At 38.4% G+C, this 18,515-nt stretch overlaps 1 pseudogene; it reads right to left on the reverse strand.

The window, feature by feature from the left end:
- Positions 1-12,528: 12,528 nt before the first annotated feature.
- LOC130679261 (gametocyte-specific factor 1-like) lies at positions 12,529-14,941 on the reverse strand (annotated as a pseudogene).
- Between the last annotated feature and the right edge of the window lie 3,574 nt (positions 14,942-18,515).

The following is an 18,515-nucleotide window of genomic DNA, read 5'->3' on the forward strand; positions in this document are numbered from 1 at the left end:
ATGAAAGCTTCATTGCAAGTTTAGCATAAAACATTTTAGAAAAAGCTGCTGTTTTGGCAAATTGGTTTCAGATTGTTAGGAATATTTTAAAGTAATCTTTATGAAATCCTAAACCTTTGAAGCTATCATATTCATGCAGATTGGTCGGGCCAGTGTGATTTAAATTAAAATGTGATTTTTCAGGCTCTAAATTGCAGTAATTAGTTAAATTTTTGACACTGTTACTGTGACCCATAAGGACTTTTCAGATACCTGCAGACTGAAATTTCTGAGGAAGAAGCAGCTAAGTGCTTGAGAGATGGGGAGTTGGGTACCAAGCCAGAATCCAACAGGCTTCACTGCATTCAGTAATGGCTTGTCAGGGTGACAGGATTCTTGACTGATAAAGCTGTTCCATTTAGCACCAGTGAACAAGCCCACCAACTTTCAAACAAACAAAACCCTTGATTGTCTTTCAGTGGAGATTTTAAAATAAAAATGCACCATACATCTATTCTTTCTATTTTTAAGTGCTTTGTTCATTTCTTTGTTCAATCCAGAAAGTTCCTGCTTTATCTAAGATCCCTGCTGAGCTTTCTTTCAGATTGGTTTTCCAGTCATGTTGAATGTATTTGAAAATGAAAAAAACACACCAGGGCATGTATACAGGGCCATTCTAGGAGCTGGCTGGGATTAATACCCTAAACTGAATCTGATGTTTGCTTGTTCTATCTGGTTGTCTTGCCAAAGGGTTTCAGCCCTGGACAAAATCACTATGGATTCAGAGAGACCAAAAAAATAAAAAAAAAAGAAAGAGGCAGTGGAATGTTCTTTTTTAAAATTATTTATTTATTTATTTTTATTAAGGTGTCATTGATACACACTCTTATGAAGGTTTCACATGAAGAAACAATTCACCCATATTACTGTGTCCCCCCCATACCCCATTGCAGTCATTATCATCAGTATAGTAAGATCCAGAGCCATTATTTGCCTTCTCTGTGCTACACTGTATTCCCCATGATCCACCCTACACCATGTGTGCCAATCATAATACCCCTCAATCCCCTTCTCCCTCCCTCACCCCTCCCCTTTGATAGCCACTAGTCCCTTCTTGGAGTCTGTGAGTCCTCTGTTGTTTCGTTCTTTCAGTTTTGCTTCGTTGTTATACTCCACAAATGAGGGAAATCTTTCAGTACTTGTCTTTCTCTGGCTGGCTTATTTCACTGAGCATAATATCCTTCAGCTCCATCCATGTTGTTGCAAATGGTAGGATTTATTTCTTATGGCTGAATAGTATTCCATTTGTTTCTTTCTTATGGCTGAATATATGTACCACATCTTCTTTATCCATTCATCTACTGATGGCCACTTAGGTTGCTTCCATATCTTGGCTATTGTAAATAGTGCTGCAATAAACATAGGGGTGCATATGTCTTTTTTTAAACTTAAGTTTAAATTTAAATTTATTTTTTATTTTGGTGTCATTAATATACAATTATATGAGCAATGTTGTGGTTACCAGATTCCCCCCATTATCAATTCCCCACCACAAACCCCATTACAGTCACTATCCATAAGCATAGTAAGATGCTATAGAGTCACAACTTGTCTTCTCTGTGCTATACTGCCTTCCCCTACATTATGTGTGCTAGTCATAATGCCCCTTATTCCTCTTCTCCTTCCCTTCCCACCCACCCTCCCCAGTCCCTTTCCCTTTGGTAACTGTTAGTCCTTCTTGGGTTCTATAAATCTGCTGCTGTTTTGTTCCTTCAGTTTTTGCTTTGTTCTTATGCTCCACAAATGAATAAAATCATTTGGTACTTGTCTTTCTCTACCTGGCTTATTTCACTGAGCATGATACTTTCTAGCTCCATCCATGTTGTTGCAAATGGTAGGATTTGTTTTCTTCTTATGGCTGAATAGTATTCCACTTTGTAGATGTACCACATCTTCTTTATCCATTCATCTACTGATGGACACTTAGGTTGCTTCCATTTCTTGGCTATTGTAAATAGTGCTGCGATAAACATAGGGGTGCATATGTCTTTTTGAAACTGGGATCCTGCATTCTTAGGGTAAATTCCTAAATGGGGAATTCCTGGGTCAAATGGTATTCCTATTTTTAGTTTTTTGAGGAATCTCCATACTGCTTTCGACAATGGTTGAACTAATTTACATTCCCACCAGCAGTGTAGGAGGGTTCCCCTTTCTCCGCATCCTTGCCAGCATTTGTTGTTTCTATTCTTTTCCATGTTGGCCATCCTAACTGGTGTGAAGTGATATTGTGGTTTTAATTTGCATTTCCCTGATAGTTAGCGATGTGGAGCATCTTTTCATGTGCCTGTTGGCCAGTTGAATTTCTTCTTTGGGGAAGTGTCTGTTCATATCCTCTGTCCATTTTTTAATCAGGTTATTTGCTTTTTGGGTGTTGAGGTGTGTGAGTTCTTTATATATTTTGGATGTTAACCCCTTGTTGGATATGTTGTTTACAAATATATTCTCCCATACTGTAGGATGCCTTTTTGTTCTGTTGATGGTGTGTGCTGTATGGAAGATTTTTAGTTTGATGTAGTCCCATGTATTCATCTTTGTTTTTTTCCCCTTGCTCGAGGAGATGTGTTCAGGAAAAAGTTGCTCATGTTTACATTCAGGAGATTTTTGCCTATGTTGTCTTCTAAGAGTTTTATGGTTATGTGACTTACATTCAGGTCTTTGATCCATTTCGAGTTCATTTTTGTGTATGGTGCTAGACAATAATCCAATTTCATTCTCTTGCATGTAGCTGTCCAGTTTTGCCAACACCGGTTGTTGAAGAGGCTGTCATTTCCCCATTGTGTGTCCATGGCTCCTTTATCATATATTAATTGACCATATATGCTTGGGTTTATATCTGGGCTCTCTAGTCTTTTCCATTGATCTGAGGGTCTGTTCTTGTGCCAGTACCAAATTATCATGATTACTGTGGCTTTGTAGTAGAGCTTGAAGTCAGGGAGCATAATCCCCCCTGCTTTATTCTTCCTTCACAGGATTGCTTTGGCTTTTCAGGGTCTTGTGGTTCCATCTGAATTTTAGAACTATTTGCTCTAGTTCATTGAAGAATGCTGTTGATAATTTGAAAGGGATTGCACTGAGTCTGTAGATTGGTTTAGGCAGGATGGCCATTTTGACAATATTAATTCTTCCTATCCATGAGCATGGGATGTGTTTCCATTTATTGGTATCTTCTTTAATTTCTCTCATGAGTGTCTTGTAGTTTTCAGAGTATAAGTCTTTCACTTCCTTGGTTAGGTTTATTCCTAGATATTTTATTCTTTTTGATGCAATTGTGAATAGAATTGTTTTTCTGATTTCTCTTTCTGCTTACTTCATCATTAGTGTATAGGAATGCAATAGATTTCTGTGTATTAATTTTGTATCCTGCAACTTTGCTGAATTCAGATATTAGATCTATGTCTTTTGATTGGTGCATTCAGTCCATTGACATTTATGGTGATTATTGATGGGTATGTACTTGTTGCTATTGCAGGCTTTATTTGCAGTAGCAAAAAAATATTGCAGAGCAGCCGTATATGGATTTCATAGTTACCAAAGGTTCAAGGTTAACTTCCTTTCTATCTAAGAGTCTAACAACTCACTTATTATGCTATTGCAAACACAATATAAGGGTTCTTTTTTTTTTTCTCCTCCTCCATTCTTTATATATTAGGTATCATATTCTGTACTCTTTGTCTATCCCTTGATTGACTTTGGGGATAGTTAATTTAATTTTGCATTTGCTTAGTAATTAACTGTTCTACTTTCTTTACTGTGGTTTTATTACCTCTGGTGACAGCTATTAAACCTTAGGAACACTTCCATCTATAGCAGTCCCTCCAAAATATACTGTAGAGATGGTTTATGGGAGGTCAATTCTCTCAGCTTTTGCTTATCTGGAAATTGTTTAATTCCTCCAAATTTAAATGATAATCTAGCTGGATAGAGTATTCTTGGTTCGAGGCCCTTCTGCTTCATTGCATTAAATATATCATGCCACTCCCTTCTCGCCTGTAAGGTTTCTACTGAGAAGTCTGATGTTAGCCTGATGGGCTTTCCTTTGTATGTGATCTTATTTCTTTCTCTGGCTGCTTTTAATAGTCTTTCCTTATCCTTGATCTTTACCATTTTAATTACTGTATGTCTTGGTGTTGTCTTCCTTGGGTCCCTTGTGTTGGGAGATCTGTGCACCTCCATGGCCTGAGAGACTATCTCCTTCCCCATATTGGGGAATTTTTCAGCAATTACCTCCTCAAAGACACTTTCTATCCCTTTTTCTCTCTTTTCTTCTTCTGGTACCCCAATAATGTGAATATTGTTCTGTTTGGATTGGTCACACAGTTCTCTCAATATTCTTTCATTCTTAGAGATCCTTTTTTCTCTCTGTGCCTCAGCTTCTTTGTATTCCTCTTCCCTAATTTCTATTTCATTTATTGTCTCCTCCACTGTATCTAATCTGCTTTTAATACCCTCCCTTGTGCTCTTCAACAGTTGGATCTCCGACCACAATTCATTCCTGAGTTCTTGAATATTTTTCTATACCTCCAGGAGCATGTTAATGATTTTTATTTTGAAATCTCTTTCAGGAAGATTAATTAGTTCAGTCTCACATGATGTTTTTTCTGGTGTTTGTGAGATTTTGCTTTGAACCAGTTTCCTTTGATGTTTCATATTTGTATGTGGCTTCCTCTAGTGCCCAGAAGCTCTACTCTCTAGAGCTGCTCAGCCTCTGGAGCGATGTCGGGGGTCGCAGGAGAGCTGTACTGGTGGCTGGGGTGAGGAAAGAGCTGTTTCCTGCTTCCTGGCTGCCATGCCTGTCTACACTGCCAAAACCAGTGGGCTGAACACACAGGTGTAAGCCTCTATGCTTTGCGTTTGTAGCTGCTGTAGGTGAGCCTTCCTTCTGGCTTGCCTGATGCCAGGGCAGTGTTTGTCAGTTTGTGAGCCAGGTGTGGGCTGGCTGGGAGGAAGGCACAGTGGGGGGCCTTGGAGCTGAGTAGCCAGCCAGGGGGATGGAGCGCCTGAAGATCCTGAAAGTTCTCAACATACTGGGCAGAGTGCTCCCGGACAGTTTTATCTACCTGTCCTTTCTCCTGAGCAGTAAGCTCTGTGTAATCCTTGTCCCTTTAGCAGCCTTCTCACTTTAGGAAGTCTCTCAGACTGCCTGCCCAGAGCAGCTGTATATGGATCCCTGTTTTTCACAAGCAGCTGGAATCTCAGTCTCTCCAGGTATTCTGCCTGTGTTTTTCATTGACTTGTACGTAGTTCCTTTTCCCAAAACTGAACAACAAATAGCCCCTCAGACCCTTTCTGGTGCTGGCATCTAAAATATAAATGGTAAGTCAAAGTTTTCAAACTATTGTTAGTATCACTTTGACAAGGTTTAATGAACAGATGTAAGTAAGGAAAGGGAAACTTCTTAAAAGTTTGTTGAAAAGATGGTAGAATGGCAGAACTGTATTAAAGAAATTTTACCCACTAAAAAGTATGTAAAGGACTAACTAGTTTTGCACTGAACAGTTCTAAAATTCCCATACTGCCGTTCTTCTGTTCTGTTGTTTTAAGGAAAGTCAAATGTCTAAAACCCAAGGGTCATTGTCTTTGTGAAGCCGCCTTCTAACCTCTGCCTGGATTAAGATCTTGTGTTTTGTTATAACCTCCTTCCCTCCCAGCACTTAAACTGTGTGTCACACCAGTGGTTCTCAAAATGTGGTCCCAGACCAGTAACATCAGCATTGCTTGGGAATTTGAGGCAATGCTTTTGAGCCTTACAACAGATCTACTGAATCAGAAACTACACTCTGTTTTAATAAACCTCCAAGTAATTTTGATACCCATTAAAGTTTGAGAACCATTGCCTTCTACTATAGTTGTCAACATTATTTCCTCATACTGGACCATGGCCACCACAGCTCTTAACATAGTGCCACAAACACAGTAAATACTTGATTATTTGACCGGAGAGCACAGGTGTATTTTGCCAGGAGCTGAAACAACTATAAGATATCGTCTATCTTGTAAGAGAATATGTGGGAAGAAGAGACTAAAATATTTGAGACTTTTTATTTCCCTGTTTTATAGTACAGCTGCTTGGAAAGCTTGCACAAAAAGGCCCATAAAGTGTGACCCAACAATAGGATAAAGATGTAGAACTAATGGGGTATATTTTGATATATATCTAGGCCATGAGTAATAAGCCTTAGCAATTTTCTCCCCACAATTCATACTGTGAATAAAAGGGTAGAAACCCCAAAACCTGATTTTAGGGAAGAAACTGTATAGCTGGAAAGTCTAATTAAGTTATAAAAATTTAAATTGCCTTGATAGGACTTTTTGGTGAAGATGAATGAACCTGGTTGCCAAGGTTTTTGAAAGGTAATCAGTATAAATCTTTAGCTCAGAGTACTGAGTTTTTGTTTTTTACCTCACCATGTCTGTAAAGTATAGATTCTTCACCTGGCAATTTTGACTTTTTTATGGGTACAGGACTAGTACATAGTCAAGAATATGCCTCCCCTAAAGGATCTTATAGTTTAATAGTAATAAATCAGAATGAAAGGAGGTGGAGACATAAGCCACCTGTTATGGGAACAGGGGGAATAGTCAAGACTTTGAGGAATCTAGGTAAGTTTCCAGGCAATTACTTTTAAACTTTGCTTTTTTCTTTTTTTTAAAGAAAAAGTTTATTTGGTCTTTTTGACCAAATGTTATGGCAAAGGCCAAATAAAGTGATTTTTTTGTTTTTTAGTGTGTTTTCTTGCAAAGGGGCTTGAAGCTTCTTGATGTGAGATTTGACTGGATCTGGTACCTGTATTTTGAATGATACAACTGCCTGATAAGTGATGTTTTATCTCTTAAGACAAGGGTGACTGACCTGGTGTATCTGGTTGTCCCAGAATAATTATTCCCCCTTTGATGTTCAAGAGTACCTTGGTTTGGATATAAAATTATGTGATTATCCCAATTCAGACTACCTGTCTTTTTAGGGAAAGATTCCATATACCTAAAATATGATGAAGGCATATTTGTATTTTTGGGCCATTTTCTCTCTAGAAACATTCTCTTGTTTTCTTATAGTCTGTTAATATAGTATTAATAAACCAAAGCATAATTCAAAAAAATTCCAAATGTATGTAAGGCCTTAGATCAGGAGATAAAAATCTTATGTCAATTTAAGGGAAAAAGTCAGTAACCCTCCTTTGTACAATGTATACTAGAATGTGCTAGATACTAAAAGTGTTTTTTCTCCTTCTATTGTCTGCTTTAACTGAAATAAAAAAAGATCATTTGAAAAGGATCTATAAAACACTTAGGTATGGATACATCCCCTAAGGGCAGAAAATATTCATTTGGTTACAGCTTCTACTTTTTAATTGTTTAAATATACCTAATTAATCAGTAAACTAGCAAAAAACCCCAAAATCATTATTTTAAAATTAGCTAGGTTCGATAAAAAATTTCAGCTTAAGAGGAACTATTTTGGCCAGTTACAAGTTGGGTCTTGGTTGAATTTAAGCACCAAGTATTTGAATATCTACTAGATGCATAGCACCAGGCTAGGGGTATAGCAGATACAGAGCAGCATGTGAATCTGACTTCCTTCAGGAAGGTTTGTGGTATGGTTGAGTCTAGAGACAGGTTTAAATGAGGTGAGGATTAAGATTTAGACAGAAAAAAAAAAGCTAGAAAAGGGAGTTGAATGCTTGAAGGGGTGTGTGACATCTCTGACACCAAATGCAATGGTGTATTTTTTTTCTACATGCATATATAATGATAACAATATTATACACAATGGTAATAATGGTATGACTTCATTTGGGTACCCGGACCTGATTCCAATGTGTGTAAATATGTGGGAGGGTGTCTTCCCACACATACTTACACCAAGCAATTCTCAAACACCAGCATGGTGTCCGAGAACTCAACTCAATTCTGATGCTATCTGCCCAGAGACAGCACCAGATTCCCAGGTTAAGGGCTCTGTGCTATAAGACTGCCCTCCACCTCCCACTCCAGATGCTGGTCACAAGCCCCAAAGCAGTTCCCTCTTCTGACCTACCGGCTACAGATAGGAAGTTCCCACGACCTGTCTCTTAGATTTGATTAATTTGTTAGAGTGGCTCACAGAACTCAGAAAACACTTAACATTTACCAGTTTAATAAAGGATACTGTAGAGGATACAAATTAACAGCCAGATGGAGAAATGTAGGGCAAGGTCCCAAATAAAGAAGCTTCTATACTCGTGGAGCTTGGGGCCTGGCTCAGTGGCACGTGGAGGTGTTCTGGTTCCCCAAGCATAGAAGCTCTCTCCAACCAAGAAGCAGGGGCCAGCCGAGCAAAGCAGGGAGAGCAGAGTGAGAGAGCGAAAGAGTGAGAGCGCGAGAAAGTGCGAAAGCAAGAGCTCTTCTGATGGGTTTTGTGAGGGCTTCATTGCTTAGTCATAATTGACTAAATTATTGGCCAGTGGCTGATTCAGCCTCTAGCCCTGCCCTTGGGTGGGGAGCTCAAAAATCTCTCATTAACATGACAAAACATCTGTTTTATCTTTAAGGCTCTGTAGTGTTTTCAGGATCTGTGGATGAAGACCAGTATACCTGGGAAATATATATTTGGTCATTAAGAATGACCAAATATGTATTTCTTATAACTAATTATATTACAGGGTGACATTTTTTTTAGCTTTTAGTTATTTTTTTAATTGAAATATTGTTGATATACAATCTTGTATTGGTTTCAAATATACGACACTGTGGTTCCACAGTTCCCCATATTATTAGATCCTCACCCTCACTACTGTAGTTACTGTCTGTCAATATAGAAAGATGTTATAGAATCACTGGCTGTATTCTCCATGCTGTAATACCATCCCCATGACCAACTTATATTATGATTGAGAATTTTTGTGCCTCTTTATCCCCCTTATCCTCCCCACTTAACCCACCCCAACTCCTCCCCCATGGTAACTACCAGTCATTTTTCAGTGTCTGAGTTTACTGCTATTTTATTCATTTTGTTTTGTTTTTATATTCCACAAATAATTGAAATCATATGGTATGTCTTTCTCTACCTGGCTTATTTCACTGAGCATAATACCCTCTAGGTCCATTCATGTTGTTGCAAATGGTAGGTTTCTTTTTTTATGGCTGAATAATGTACCATTGTGTATATATATCACTTCTTTTTTTTTCAGAGTATGTAAAGAGTATAGTTTTTTTAAAATTAAGGGGTCATTGATATATAATCTTACAAAGGTTTCACATGAACAACCTTGTGGTTTCAACATTTACCCATATTAAGTCCCCCCACCACACTATTGTAGTCACTGTCTATTAGTATAGTAAGATGCTATAGAGCCATTACTTGTCTTCTCCATGCTGTAGTGCCTTCCCTGTGACCTACCTATATTGTATGTGCTAATTATAATGCCCCTTAATTCTCTTCTCTCTCCCTCCCCACCCACCCTCTCCCACCCCTTCCCTTTGGTAACCAGTATCCCTTCTTGGAGTCTGTGAGTCTGTTGTTATTTTATTCCTTCAGCTTTGCTTTGTTGTTACACTCCACAAATGAGTGAAATCACTTGGTATTTGTCCTTCTCTGCCTGGCTTATTTCACTGAGCATAATACCCTCTCGTTGCATCCATGTTGTTACAAGTGGTAGGATTTGTTTTCTTTTATGGTGAATGATATTCCATTGTGTATATGTACCACATCTTTATCCATTCATCTACTGATGGACACTTAAGTTGCTTCCATATCTCGGCTATTGTAAATAGTGCTGTGATAAATGTACGGGTGCATATGTCTTTTTGAAGATTCCCAAAGTTTTAAGAGACTTAGTAATAAATCTTCTGTCTGCTGGCTCTTTAATCTACAATTTCCCCATCAGTTTTTCTGACCTATGGGTAGAAAGAACATTGAGGTAGTGTCATTTTGATAGTATTTTTATGGAAGACCTAAGTTTGATGTGTGCTGGCAGCATTTCAGATAGAGTTCTAGACAGCTCTTTCTGTAAAGCCTGATTTAAAGTCATCAGGAATTTCCCTACATTCTACTGTGGCAGAGGAGGACTTAGCATAGAAAAAACTTTTTTTTTAAAGAAAAATTTGTCTAAGAATCTTTGAAGATTTAGAATGTAACATTAGTGATATTAAAATTATGTTAATATCATAGAACTAATGATATTAGTTTTAAAAAGTTACTCTACCTTTTCATCAGGACTTACAATTATGATGTTTATCATCCATAGTCTCTTTTTTTAAGTCTCTTGAGTCACTGTAGGAGATGACCAAAAGAGGAAAGTTGGTTGAAAACCAGAACTAGAGCATTGCTCTAGATAACCAGCTCTAGAAAATAAAGTTATTTTATCAAAAATAGTTGATATACTGAATGTCAGGGTATAGATGGGAATAGATTATTTTGTACGAGCTTCTGTTTTTTATTTTATTTTATTTTATTTTTTAGAATTGTTTCTTTTTTTTTTTTAATTTTATTTTGGTATCATTAATCTACAATTACATGAAAGACATTATGTTTACTAGGCTTCCCCCTTCACCAAGTCCCCCCCACAAACCCCTTCAGTCACTTTCCATCAGCATAGTAAGATGCTGTAAAATCACTACTTGTCTTCTCTGTGCTGCACAGCCCTCCCCGTGTCCCCCACACTCTACATGCTAATGGTAATGCCCCCTTTCTTTTTCCCCGCCCTTATGCCTCCCTTCCCACCCATCCTCCCCAGTCCCTTTCCCTTTGGTAACTGTTAGTCCATTCTTGGGTTCTGTGATTCTGCTGCTGTTTTGTTCCTTCAGTTTTCCTTTGTTCTTATACTCCACATATGAGTGAAATCATTTGGTACTTGTCTTTCTCCGCCTGGCTTATTTCACTGAGCATAATACCCTCTAGCTCCATCCATGTTGTTGCGAATGGTAGGATCTGTTTTTTTTTTATGGCTGAGTAATATTCCATTGTGTATATGTACCACATCTTCTTTATCCATTCATCTACTGATGGACACTTAGGTTGCTTCCATATCTTGGCTATTGTAAATAGTGCAGCGATAAACATAGGGGTGCATCTGTCTTTTTCAAACTGGAGTGCTGCATTCTTAGGGTAAATTCCTAGAAGTGGAATTCCTGGGTCAAATGGTATTTCTATTTTGAGCATTTTGAGGAACCTCCATACTGTTTTCCACAATGGTTGAACTAATTTACATTCCCACCAGCAGTGTAGGAGGGTTCCCCTTTCTCCACAACCTCACCAACATTTGCTGTTGTTTGTCTTTTGGATGGCAGCCATCCTTACTGGTGTGAGGTGATATCTCTTTGTGGTTTTAATTTGCATTTCTCTGATGACAAGTGATGTGGAGCATCTTTTCACGTCTGTTGGCCATCTGAATTCTTCTTTAGAGAACTGTCTATTTAGCTCCTCTGCCCATTTTTTAATTGGATTATTTGCTTTTTGTTTGTTGAGGTGCATGAGCTCTTTATGTATTTTGGATGTCAACCCTTTATCGGATCTGTCATTTATGAATATATTCTCCCATACTGTAGGATACCTTTTTGTTCTATTCATGGTGTCCTTTGCTGTACAGAAGCTTCTCACCTTGATATAGTCCCACTTGTTCATTTTTGCTTTTGTTTCTCTTGCCCGGGGAGATATGTTCAAGAAGAGGTCACTCATGTTAATGTCTAAAGAGGTTTTTGCCTATGTTTTTTTCTAAGAGTTTTATGGTTTCATGACTTGCGTTCAAGTCTTTGAACCATTTCAATTTTACTTTTGTGTATGGAGTTAGACAGTGATCCAGTTTCATTCTCTTACATGTAGCTGTCCAGTTTTGCCAGCACCATCTGTTGAAGAGGCTGTCATTTCCCCATTGTATGTCCATGGCTCCTTTATCGAATATTAGTTGACCATATATGTTTGGGTTAATGTTTGGAGTCTCTATTCTGTTCCATTGGTCTGTGGCTCTGTTCTTGTGCCAGTACCAAATTGTCTTAATTACTGTGGCTTTGTAGTAGAGCTTGAAATTGGGGATTGAGATCCCCCCCACTTTTTTCTTCCTTCTCAGGATTGCTTTTGCTATTCGGGGTCTTTGGTGTTTATCTTCTGTTTTTTAATAGTTCTCTTCCCTCAGTAGTTAACTGAGTGTGTTTAACTATGTGGTGGTTAACTCCATTGATTGTTCTTCTCTTAGATGTGCCCTTCAAGCTTGTTGGGTTGGGGATCCTGACCTTGTTTAATTCTTTCCCCTTTATATCAGTGCTTTATTCCTTGAAAATCTTACACAGAATCAAGAACCTTGTGTAATCAAGTCCTTGAGTGATTGAAGTCCTATGTGGAGATTTAGGAAAGAAATGAAGTACTCAGGGCCAATGAATACTGCTTTTTAAAAAAATTCATAATTGAAGCTTAGGCATCTGCTATATTTATGGACCTAGTGGCCATCTCACTTTAAGAGAGTCCAACTTAAAGGTATTCTGCTATTTGTTCCAGAAACTTCTATAAGATGATTTACCTTACCTTTCACGAACTAGCATTTTTGTAGGGAATGTCTTAAGAACAAATGAAGGAGAATGATACTGTGTGTTATCTAGAAAGAAGGAGACGAGGGAGAAGTAATACAAGTACAAAGCCTTTGTATATTGTTACAGAGAAGGTTAGCTGACAACAGATATGTGCCTCCCTTCTGTAGTCTGTTACTGGGAAGTGGCTGTTCTGCCACAGACTACATTCCCACCTCCCTTATGATTAGGTATGGTCATGTGACTACATTTTGCCAATGGAATGTGAGTAGAAGTATACTCCTCTGGGCTGAGGTATTGAGGAGGCAGCTGCACCACCTCCATTCTCTTTCTGTGGCAGCTTGGGAATCTTAGTATGGAAGGTGACAGTCACAAGATGAAAAGAACCTCAGATCACCAATATTTGTATCTGGTACATAAAATATAAATGTATTGTATCTTGTATATAAAATACACTGAATATTTGTACTGGCCTTGTATGCAAGGAAACTGCTGTTGTGTTAAACCATGATATTAACACAATTTGGACTTTATCTGTTAAAGGAGCTTTCATTGCTCTAACATATACATCTTTATTTAGTATTAATCCACCTTATGAGGGAGGTATTATTCCTTTTATGGATGAGGAAGATGTGTTTGAGAAGCAACTTCCTTTAAGGCCAAGGCAGATAGTTGAACATAATCTGACTGAAAAGCTAGTGAGTTCTCCATTATAACAAGCTGTGTCTTAGAGAAAGGAAATCACTTGAGATAGGATAAATCCCAGCCTTTCAGATTACAAGTTTTGGTTTATACCAGTAAATTTTTTCTATGGAGAGTGACCAGGTATTGATAAGATAAGATTCTTTAAACTGTTGTAATTTAGTTCTAATTTTCTCCTTTTTATTGAGTTGCCCTTCCAGGGACAGATGAAATTCTCAAATTTACTTTTTTGATTGTTTTGATGAATGATTTTGTGGGAGGAGTCTTAAGACTTAGGTATTAAGCAGTGTCCTGAATAACTATGAAGGACTTGGGGCCCAAGCCTTCATTTATGACTGTTCACCATTTTACCCTTGCTCACTCATGTTCCAGATGTCAGGGTCAAGAGTCTGGTTGGCAGTACTAGAAAGTTTTTCACTTGGTCCCAAATTTGGAGAGATAACCTTTGGAAGATTAAATGGCTCTGAAATAAAGCAGACCAAAAGTTATAGAAGCAGAGTAGAAACTTCCTTTATTTTTTATTTTTTTTTACTCCTCTTATTGGTTAAGACTTCTATAACTATGGAATATGGAGCTGGGGGGGGTGAGGAAATAGAACTTGATACCACTTATCTGCCCCCACTCCAAAAAAAATCTTACCATCATCTATAGCAGTTCTATTGACACAGCTAACTTCATGTTCTTCGAGCCTTTTGATTGGGACCACATGACAAGCATAATGTTTGTAGTCAGCCATTTTTTTAAAGCTGTCTTTGGATTTTTCTGAAAGGAAAAAGTTCCTCTTAAATGGCTATTAGGTTTTGCCTGTATTTTACCCTCCATTCCTTTTTGGAAATGCTGAAGATGTACCATGTTCCATCATTTAGAATTACCAGGTGCTATGTATGGCCAGAAGGTTGTTCTTTTAAAAAAAGTCTTTAACTTTTTGTATTATGAACTTATTTTTCTTCTGTAGTGACTTAACAGTTCTTATCAGGAAAGCTTACCTTTCTACATGATGCCAAGTGGTACTGTAACCTGCAGGCTGGCATCCTGTGGTTTGGGCCACAAGGACGTATTTCTAAGGCTTCTGGCTCCATGAGGCCTAAATAGCAGGAACCATGGGTTGGCAATGGACATAATGACATTTCAGATGAGGTAGTCTTTTAACATAGGCCTCTTTTCTGTTCTCAAAAGAGTGGTGTGAATGGTTTGGGTATCTTAAGTCTTAACCTTGGAAATTTTGGATAATTAGAGCAATAGTTTAGCCAGTTAGGTAATAGGAGAAAGTCACTACTTATATGCCTTGGAAGACCAAAAATTAACACTTGTATGTAATTCTTAGTCTTACTGCTTGTTTTAAATAGAGTGTTTTGCCCCCAAATCGAGTATTAAACAAGCAGGATTCCTTGGAAAACTCACAGTGCTGGGGTAAGATGAAGTTTAACACCATTAGCTTGAGTGCTAGAGAAAGCAAGGCTGGGGCAGCTGGTTCCTTTATTGTTTAGCATTGCTCCCTCCCATATCTTCGCCAAACTTATCTAAAATCAGTGCTATTCCAGACAAGGATGCTACTTGTCAGAAGGGCAGCATAGCCACTTTTGGGGAGAGGGGATCAGAAGAATGAACAGTACCACATTTAAGTTCAGGCTTTATAACTATCTGAGACTGCTGGTCTGAAATCTCTAAAGTTGTATTTTACCATATGAAGGCTCCTAGAAGTGAACTAAGAATACACCATCTCAAATCTGCTGCATTTGACTGCCAGTAGGAAGCCTACTTTTCCTATGGCTAGAAGTCTTTAGCTGTCCTAGCAGACATTCACTTCAAGGACTCCTGAGTTTCCAGGCAACAGCTACAGTTGAGATTTCTGCAAATCAGGGACAGTATAGTCTGATAGAGGGGGGAAAGATCAAGGCAGACTGGTATAAGCAGTAGGGGTAGAAAAATGCCTAGATAGCCCATTTTATTTCTCTTTGCATCATGCCTAAGGCATAGACAAAGGGCACAGAGCTAGACTGTTCAATGTCAGATTTTCCTGAGGGAATTTAGGTGATTAAGTCCAGGGATTTAGATTTAGGTACCTTTCAGGAACACAAGCCAGGGTGGTTCTTTAAAGCTTACACTGTATGTTAATGATATTATTAGAACCACAAACACTTACTATGAAGTAAATTGGCTCTCTGGAAAATAAAGGCTGCAGAATCATCCAATGTTATACAGTTATTTTTAGATTCTAAACAATAATGGGAAAAGAGCTTTAATACCTGAATGTAGTCTTCTGATAACCCCCAAGCCCTTATTTAGCCAACAGCCTGAAAAGTAGAAGTTTGACTAAATTGATAAGGCTGGTCTTCATAACAAAGAGTGCTTTAGAATAGGCAGTGAGAATTGGTGACATGGGATCATTCACCTAAATATTGATAGCTGAATATCCTATGCAGAGAAGTCAAGACTATGAAACATGTTAGACTTGGCAAGAGTATTCGAACTTTGATGCTACCTTGACAATTAAACCTAGTCTAAAGGCTTTCAAGACCTACCTTACTCTTGAAGTAGCCTAAGAGTCTGAAGGGAAGTGTCACTTAAAGAGGAAACCAATCCTTCTGTAAGGCAAAACAAGGCAAATAGCTGGAGTTTGAGGAGAGGGAAAGCACAGTAACTTTTGTCAAGTGATGTGAATCAACTCTGTTCAGTCTATTCAATTCCTCTTCTCCTACCACATGTTCTATGGTTTCTCAGAGGTTGGAAATTTTTGATGTCATAATTAAGTCTTGGACAAGTGGTTCTCAGTCCTGGTTGTGCATGAGAATCATTGAGTAGTTTTAAAGCAACGGATCCTTTGGCCTCATTCCAGAACCATTGGATTAGCATCTTCACAAATGCAGTCTGGCTAACCATGGCTTTAAAAGATTTCCACAGGGGATTCTGATTTGTAGCCAGGGTTACTAGGCCCTGCTCTGGAGTAGTTAAGCCACCTTGAGAAGGATTCCTCCAGTTTCTAGGAGGAACTGCTGCATTATCTTTGCAATGAAGTTCCTCTTCAGGGGGCATGATGAGTCTCATCTTTAAACCTGGCCTTTTTCTCTATGGGGTGCCAAATAGAATTCTGCAGAAAGCAACATAAGCTTATTACATGCTAAAAATAAATAATCATTTTACTTTATTTTTGGCATTCCTAATCCAGTGTACCAGGTCTTAAGCCAAATGTTTACAAATACCATGTCATATAATCATTTGCACAGTTATATGAGGGACTGCCACCATTTTATAGATTAGCAAACCAGCTCAGTGGTGATAGATATACTAAAGTTACAAAGCTAGTAAGTGTTTGAGGTAGTACATATAAAAGCTAGTAATTATTTGAGGTAGTACATATAAAACTCTTAACCTGGTATGTAGTAAATAACTAGGTCATCACTTTTCATGTAGTAGCTTATTTAATACACACGCTATCCCCATGGAATAGAATATTATCAACATCTTCTCCATTTTACAGACAGGGAAATCAGATCTAAATGATAGAGTTGGGATTTTAACTCAAGCCATATAGTCTAGAACCTGGGCTCTTAGCCTCTAAGTCATAAGACTCAGCCCACTGAACTCAGCTACATTTGAGCCCCAAATTATGTCTGATGCCAAAATGTAGGCTTTTCCCATATACCAAGTATAGGCAAATAAGTGTTTCCCAGCTCCGGCAATCTTACAGTGCAGTGGGGGTTGGTAATATACTATGGAATGGGCAGTTAAAGGTGGACCTAATTTAGATGTGAAATATATGGTATAGACCAAGTGCTGTGGGAGTTTAGCAAAGGCTGTACTTGGGACTATTTGAGCTAGATCCAAAAAACTGAGTAGGATTTGGGTCAACAACAGGGAAACCATGAGTAAGTGGGAAAGCCAGAACACATTCACTGTTGACTGAGAACATGGTCCCCATGAAGTTGGGGGTACATATTATGGGAGAGCAGAAAACAAGATCTCTTTGTAAGAGTCCTCAACAAAAGTTTCAGGAAGAGGTTAAAAAATGCAAGTGAAAAAGATCCAATAGAACTACACTAACCTGTAAGAAGGCTGGCTGCTGCTGTACTGCTGCCCAGCTTCCTAGATGGTGGCATCTTACTGTCTGTTCTTTATTCTTTCCCATCAAGGTGTAAAACCAGTAGAAATCCCACAAATCTCTTAAGTAGAGCCTAGGTTTCTTTGAAATAATAGTAGATGATTTAAATCTTCAGGGCCAATATCACCTAGTGCCTGGCTCATAGTTTTCTAGAGACATGATCTAGTAAATAAACCAGAAAGCAGTTCTGTATTTTCCAAAAATTCAAAGTCTCCCTTAGAGATGTTTGAAACTTCGTCTGATAAGCATTGCTATCTTCTTGTTTGTTTAAAAAAATATATTCCTTTGGGAGCAAACATATTAAGTTCCTTAAATAATAATGCTGATCAGTTCCTCCCTCCATCCTATGATTTATTGGGACAATGAGAGCCTTGGATTTGGAAAGTAGGAATGATTGAAAAGTGGAGAAAAGGTATTGGAAAGGAAGTAGATATGAAGACAACTCTGATTTAGAGTTTTTCCAAGGATCTTCTGCTTTTTGCCTTGAAAGAACCTTGAAAGCAAATTGGTTTTCTTGAGTTAGGTGGTTAATGCCTGTTTGGAATAGCAAGAATATTTTAATGCTAAAATTCACTCAGTCTTCTAAGATTTAAAGTCTATTATTAATATCTCCTTGTTAATCTCAGTTAATTTAGTTCTTCTTCATGGAACCTGTTTCCCAGTTAGTCTTAATAATTCAACAAATCAGCATATTTATTGAGTGGCTTCTGGGTCCAAGAGGTGGTGTTCTAGATCATTGTTTCTCAACAATGTGTCCAATGGAACATTTGGACCAAACCCTCTGTCTTGCCAATGGGTTTCAGCCCCGGGCAAGTTCGCTATGGATTCAATGTGACCAGAGAAACTGACAGCAAAACGTTCTTTGGGTTGAAAGGGTTTATTACCTGGCTTGTTCTCCCAGTGGTAAGTTGAGCACTAGCGTCTCTGCCTCTGGGCGAAGCTCTCTAGATAGCACAATAGCTTATTGCCTGAAGGTGTGGCAGTGGTAGCCTAGCAACAGGCCAGTTCCATCATCAGGTGTAAGTTCAGTGAGGATCCGGCCATAGGAACCCCAACTTCCCCCTACTCCACCCTCCAAAATTCTTGCCTTACAATCTACACGCTTTCAATCTTCTGCAATGGTCCTTGTGCAAGAAAGCTGGAGCACTGTAACCAGATTCCACAATAGCAACAGAGGATA

Source organism: Manis pentadactyla, chromosome 10, assembly GCF_030020395.1.
Source record: "Manis pentadactyla isolate mManPen7 chromosome 10, mManPen7.hap1, whole genome shotgun sequence".
In the NCBI taxonomy this organism is placed as follows: Eukaryota; Metazoa; Chordata; class Mammalia; order Pholidota; family Manidae; genus Manis; species Manis pentadactyla.